Below are 7,729 nucleotides of genomic sequence, written 5' to 3'. Positions count from 1 at the left end.
TTGAAATCACCAAATTTGATGAGTGCTATTTACTTGTGAGCTCTGCTTCTCGGTAAAAATCAAATGCTAACCGGTTTGAGAAGTGAAACTCTCTTTTTGGTTCTTTCCAATAAACCCATTTGTCTAAATCAGAACAAAGCTAAGACACACTGGCCAGAACTAAAATTGGAAATGTATATTTCCGGCAACGCAGTCACTCTTCCAATTGTTTTCATATTATAAAACAAACGCTCACAAAGCTGCATCATACTCTGTATCGTTAAATGCCAAACAAAAAGAGCACTAAAGAAAATCTAAATCCTCTTTCATTTTGTATTCACTTGAACCAGACAAGACATCATTTACAGTGTGCAAAATTGTAGTTTGCTCCACAACCAAACGTAGCCTTAAACTCAGTTTGGAAGGAGTACAAAAACAAATGTATACAGTGCATTTATATACAAAATAATATAAAATATAAGATTTTATACTCTACATATTTGTACACCTTCCTAACTGAGCCTTAGGTTCAAAAAAATATAACGGCAATTATGAATAGGTTTTACCTTTAGATTGGTCCCACATGAAAAATCTTATACTGAGACTGGAGACCGATGTGAAAGGGGGATCTCTAACCATCTGCTCTGTCGTTTGGTTTATATGAATCACTGTCATAAATCATAATGTTTTTTGTCTCAAAGGTTTTGTGGTTCTCATCCACTGACACTTGTTTTCTGTTATGTGGGCTTTACCCTTTTATCATCCACTTGATTTTCAATCTTTGACTCTTTGTGGTGGGCACTAGACACTACTCATTACTTCTAAGTGATCGAAGTTTACCATCCAGTCTATCATCTGTATGGTGAATAAGGTAATAAGATTAAATGGTGAGGAAAACAGTACCATAACCATGGCAAATGGATTTATCTAGCCAAAGAATCTGATCTTCTGGATATAGTATACTATATGTAGGGTATGGAGAACTATGTGTATAGTGTAGAAATGGTGGTCATGGATGGTATAACACTAATGATGGATTTTAGATGTATTCTGTATATAATAATCATCCATAAGGTTGCATTTGAAAGTGATACAAATAAGTATGAATGTAAATATGTCGATCTGATCAAATTGTCAAGTCATTTGATTAGGTTTGGGTTAATTTGGTTTGGTATGGCTGAACCAATAAACTAGTCTAAACTGGACTAGAATGTGGAACCATCTTATTAGGTTTGGTTCATCTTAGGTCGGGAATGGCTGAACTGCACTAACCCAAATCGAGTTAGGCTAGACCAAAACACCAAACCATCTGATTAGGTCTTGGCTCAATTTGGGTTGAGTATGGCTGAACCACATGGCCCAAATTAGATCGAATTGGCTTAGATCAGAAAAAAAAAATACTAAACTATATAAATAGGTTTTGGTTAATTTGGGGCAGATATGGCTGAACCGAACTGAATTGGGTCGAATCAACTAGAGAACTAAACCATCTGATTAGGTTTGGGTTAATTCAAGCCAGGTATGGCTGAAGCGCACTAACCTCAACCAGATCAAAACACCAAACCATCTAGCTGGGTTTGGGTTAATTTAGGCCAGGTCATGTGAACCGTGCTAACTTAAACTGAATCAGATCCTGAGACCATTTGGCTGAGTTTGGGTTTTGGTGAATTTGGGTCTATTATGGTTGAATGGTGCCTACAATACAACGTTAGGTATTAATAGTTTTAGTTAATAATTATTTCCAATAATTATAAAAAATTAATGTATTAATTATGAAATATAATTATCAACTAAGATAAATGAAGAAACATGGAAATTAACGAGAAAATGGCTATGTAATTAACACTTGTATTATTAGCTGTCCACCCAACCTAACTAACTTTACTCAATAGGTGAGTCAACCCATTTCCATCATGCTAAGTAAATGGGCGGATTATAAATGAATGGGTTGGGTGTGGTTAGTAGGTTGGATATGAAATTGCCACCAGAAGTTTAATGTGGGTTGTTCCGGGGAAGCATGGCCCACTATTTTGGGTTGCCCACACTGTAGTGTGTCGAGCCATGCTGGCATGCAGGTCTTAGTAGGTCGTGCCTGCTTGGCATGAATCCTCCAAGAGGGGAGCCTGGCATGGTCCACGGTCCTTTTATTTTTTATTTTTTTAGTTTTTTTTATGAGTAAAAAATGGTAGAAAATTTGAAACCAGACAACAAATTTAGAAGAAAAATCTAAAAATGTTATTCCCCTTGGATTTAATGTGTACAATTGATCATATATGAAAAAATTACAATGGACTTCAGGATTGCAATAAAATAGTTTAATAAAACTGAAAATAAAATTTATAATGGGATTGAAAAAATCACAAATAATGAAATAGGTTCCAACTAAAATTCAAAATAAAAATTTACAATAATATTAAAAATATTTTACAAGTATTGAATATTCAAAAAACATTGGCTTCAATATTTTCTTCAAGTTCCACCTACAACTGCTTGATCTATATCATCCAATGGTTCATCGATTGAAGTATAGTCTCCTCCTTGATCTTGCAACTTGTCATTTGTATCTCATCAATCCCTTAGGCATATTGATGGAGGACCAGTTCACCAACCGACGACAGCTCACGCCTCTCACGTCTAGAGACCTTACGTGATCCCACAACCATAGGATAAGGGTGACAGCTCCATGCATTGGATAAGCATTGGAGGATGGTGGCTATCAGACAGTGGATATCAAAGGCAGCTTGAGGAAGATTTTGAAGATGTCTAGAAGTCCAGTTCCCAGTTGTTTTAGTTGTTTTAATTGTTTTACAAGTTTAACTCTCCTAGTTATTCTACAAGTCTATCAGGTGTATTATAAATAAGCTTGTTCTGAGTCAATAGAAGACACACACAAGAATTTTCTTTCACCATCTTTTCTCTCTCTACCAAGGCATATGCCTAGTCTTTACGTAAGGCTTCACGGACGAAGCCGCTCGATCGTCTGGTGCTTGTGTCGTCGCTCGGTCGAGTGCGCCAGGTGGTATCAGAGCGGGAGTTCACCCAGTCAGATGGCCAATCAAGACGGTAGTAGTCACAACCAACCTTGTGACGGAGATCAGGGGTTACAAGCTATTTGGAGAGCAATCGAAGAACAGCGTACAACCACTCATAACATTGAGCAACAGTTGGCAGAGATCGCTGGACAACTAAGGACTTGGTTACGAGAGGATGTTCCAAGGAATAGGGATAACGCATTGCACCAAGCCGGAGGAGACGACCACGGTAGACCAATCATCGATCCTATACCCAGGAACCCTATTCTTGATGATGATAGCGACGATGAGCTAGAATTCGGCGTTGCTCCAGTTATTCCCGGTGATGGCAAAACCGGTAGGAATTGGAAAAATCCCGACAATTTTAATCACTGCCGGAATAATGATGAATTTAAACTCAAGGTGGATATTCCTACTTTTAGTGGAGATCTAGATATAGAGGGCCTACTAGATTGGATCACCGATGTCGACCATTTCTTCGAGTACATGGAGATCCCGGAAGAAAGAAGGGTGAAATTAGTAGCTTTTTGATTGAAGGGAGGAGCATCTGTCTGGTGGGAACGAATGAGGGAGAATTGGATCAGAGAAGGAAGAGGTCCAGTTCGAACATGGAGGCATATGAAACAATTAATAAGAGGTAGGTCTTTACCTCCTGATTATGAGCAGTATATGTTTGAGTCATATCAACGGTATGCGCAGGGAACAAGAAGTGTGAACGAGTACACCTCAGAATTTCTGAGATTGGCTGAACGGAACCAGTTTTCAGAAAGTGACAATCAATAGGCAGCCCGTTATTTGAGTGGCTTGAAACCTACTATCCGAGACAGGATTGGTGTCCAGATGGTTCTAAGCATGCAGGAAGCAAGGAACTTAGCTTTGAAGGCTGAGTTAATGTTCCAAGAGAGGACCCGAACTGATAACTATCGACGGTATAGTGGGAGCAACAGCAAGCCGGCAACAGTCAACAAGAGCAAGCCAACCCAAGGAGCACCACCCTCCTACCTGCCGAGTGTAGCTAACGCCAGTAAGACCGCCATAGGAGGAAACACTCGAGGTAATACTTCAAACCCTCCTAAAGCCGTTAATCCCTATGCAAAACCTGCTCCTTTTAAGTGCTTCAAGTGCAATGAAGTTGGGCACATGTCTAGTGACTGTCCTAGAAGAAAGGCAATTAACATGGTGGAGAGGGATGAGGAAGAAGTTGATGACGACGAAGTATATTGTGGACTCGATGGAGAAGACGAAGAAGGTACCTATGATCATGAAGGGTACACGTGCGTTGTGAGGAAGCTAATGCTATATCAGAGAAGCAAAGATACCACACAACGACACCGGCTGTTTTGCACTAGGTGCATGGTACAGGGCCAGTTATTTGAATTAATTATTGATAAAGGCAGTCAGGAAAATATTATCGACAGGGATGTGGTACGAAAACTGCAACTAATTCCTGAGAAACACCCAAACCCTTACACGATTGGTTGGATCAAGGAAGTTGGGGGCATACGCGTGGAGGAACGCCGTAAGGTTCCATTCTCTATTGGTAAGTATACTGATGATGTTTATTGTGATATCATGGATATAGATGCTTGCCATATTTTGCTTGGTAGGCCTTGGCAGTTTGTTGCAGATGCCAAACACCTGGGTAGAAAGAACACATACCAGCTCGAGAAAGAGGGTGTGCGCTATACACTATTGCCCATGGTAGAAAAGAACCCAACCAAGGCTTCAAAGGCAGAAAAGAGGAATTTTTTTACCATAACACACCGCCACTCTAAGTTTGTAAGAGAATGTAAGGATACCTGTGAGGTCCACTTACAGGTGATAAAGGGGGAACACTATTTGATTGCTAAAGAATTTTTCCTCTACACCGACCATCAAGCACTTAAGTATTTAAGTAAGCGAAAGCAGTTGAAGAGTGATCTGCATGCAAGGTGGTCCGCTTTTATTGATAAATTCCCCTACAAATTTGTGTATAAGGCTGGGCAATAGAACAAAGTGGTCGATGCTTTGAGTAGGCGTGTGGCCCTCATCAAGACTCTTAGTATTGAAATTGTGGGCTTTGAATTTTTGAAGGATCTGTACGCCCAGGATGAAGACTTCAAGCAGGTTTGGGAAAAGTGCAAGAATCGGCAACCAGCGGGTGATTTCTACGTACATGATGGATTTCTTATGAAGGGGGACCAACTGTGCATTCCTTGCATCTCCCTCCGCTAGAAAATTATCAGAGATTTGCATGGAGGTGGCTTAGTAGGACACCTCGGGAGGGACAAGACGATCAGGGCTGTCAAGGGGCATTACTACTGGCCTAAATTGAGAAGAGATGTGACCACTATTGTGAATAGGTGCTATATATGTCAGACGGCTAAGGGACAGACCCATAATACTAGCCTCTACATGCCTTTACCTGTTCCTACGATGATTTGGGAAGACTTGTCTATGGATTTCATGCTAGGCTTACCGGAGACTCCAAGAAACATGGACTCCGTCTTTGTGGTAGTTGACCGGTTCTCCAAGATGGCACATTTCCTTCCATGCAAGAAGACCGCGGATGCAACAACGACAACCAAACTATTTTTCAGAGAGATTGTCCGTTTACATGGGGTACCTAAGACCATCACGTCAGACTGAGATACGAGGTTCCTAAGTCACTTTTGGATGACCTTGTGGAGACTATTTGACTCATCATTAAATTTCAGCAGTACAAATCATCCGCAGACAGATGGACAGACAAAAGTGGTAAATCAAACTTTAGGTAACTTGATCCGTAGTATTTGCAAAAAGAGGCCGAAGCAGTGAGACTTTGCCATAGTGCAAGCAAAGTTTGCCTACAACAACGTAGTTCATAGATCTACAGGTAGATCCCCGTTTTCTATTGTTTATATGAAGGTACCTAACCATGCGTTGGACTTGGTAAAGCTACCCATGGTACCTGGCCTTAGTACTTCAGCAGAGCAGTTAGCAGGACAGATCCAATCAGTACAGGAGGAAGTACAACAGAAATTTCAAAGGACCAATGCAAATTATAAGCTTGCAGTTGACAGGCATCGCAGGTACCAGGTGTTTGACGTCGGTGATGAAGTCAAGGTGTTCTTAAGGAAGGAATGCATACCTGTTAGGAAGCACAACAAGTTACAGCCTCGGAAATACGGCCCATACAAGATCCTTAAGAAGATCAATGACAATGCTTACGTAGTGGACTTGCCAGATCACATGGGCATTTCCAAAACATTTAATGTTGCGGATCTTCATCGTTATTTACCGGAAGTGACACTTGCATATCCCGATCATGACTCGGGGTCGAGTTCTTTCCAAGTGGGGGAGAATGATGGAGGACCAGCTCACCAATCGACGACAGTTCACACCTCTCACGTCTAGAGACCTTACGTGATCCCACAACCATAGGATAAGGGTGACAGCTCCATGCATTGGATAAGAATTGGAGGATGGTGGCTATCGAACGGTGGATATCAAAGGCAGCCTGAGGAAGATTTCGAAGATGTCTAGAAGTCCAGCTCCCAGTTGTTTTAGTTGTTTTAATTGTTTTATAAGTTTAACTCTCCTAGTTATTCTACAAGTCTACCAGGTGTATTATAAATAAGCCGGTTCTAAGTCAATAGAAGACACACACAAGAATTTTCTTTCGCCATCTTTTCTCTTTCATCCAAGGCATATGCCTAGTCTTTATGTATGGCTTCACGGACGAAGCCGCTCGATCGTCCGGTGCTTGTGTCATCGCCCGGTCGAGTGTGTCATGCAGCGTCACATATGTACATCTCTAGACTTTTATCATTCATGATATAGTTTCTCTTCTTGTCCAATACCTTATTGTTTCCCTTAGGCATGGAATTGTGGACATTTGAGGGATTATAACTTTTTTTAATGCTCTTTCCTCCTAGCTAAAATATCAAACCTAATTCCTCGTATGTGAGAAAATTTGTTAAATTTGCTTGCAAATAAAAGTGAAGTTCAGTAAATGAACTTGATGATGAAGAGTTAACTAACTATTTCATGCTTTTATTTATTAATGACTAAAACTTTTTTTATTGCACTACCATCACTAGTACTATATGATGACGTGCCTCTACAAGTTTTTTTATTTCCTAATATCTGTGATTAATATAAATTATAAATTTAAAGTAATAAAGAATTAATTCTTCTTTTTTTAATCCAATATCACTTTGCATATTTTCATAATAAGAATCAAGTAAAACATCTAGACAGTGTTTTTTAATCCTAGGGTCTAATATTACAACTAAGCAATACAAAGGATAAATGTTTTTCTAATATTTTTCTAATGCAAAATTTGTTTTTACAAATTATTGGGCTAAAACAAATGCAAAATTTGTTTTTTCTAATATTTTTTAAATTTAATTTTCACTAATTATATACAATTGATTAAATAATATACAAGATGTTGGGTCAGAAATACACAAAATTAATTAGTTGTATCATAAATTGCTGTAAAAAAATCTTTTATACAAATCATAACTTTTCAATCATCACCAATTATAAAGTCATGTGGCATTTAATGATTATAAAAATTGGTAAGAGTTTTCCTATATGAGATGCACTAATTAACATACAAAATGTGAAATTTCACTTGTCTTGACCATCTAATATAAATATTTTATATTTTTTCCAATATTGATGACATAAATTTTTAAATTTTTGTTTTCTTATACAAGAAGTTCTAATATACATGAGACAACTTATAATTT

Source organism: Nelumbo lutea, chromosome 1 (genome assembly GCF_056320005.1).
Source record: "Nelumbo lutea isolate HS-2025 chromosome 1, American lotus-T2T, whole genome shotgun sequence".
Classification (NCBI taxonomy): Eukaryota; Viridiplantae; Streptophyta; class Magnoliopsida; order Proteales; family Nelumbonaceae; genus Nelumbo; species Nelumbo lutea.
The sequence above is the reverse complement of the archived record's forward strand: the minus strand, read 5'-3'. Positions refer to the sequence as shown.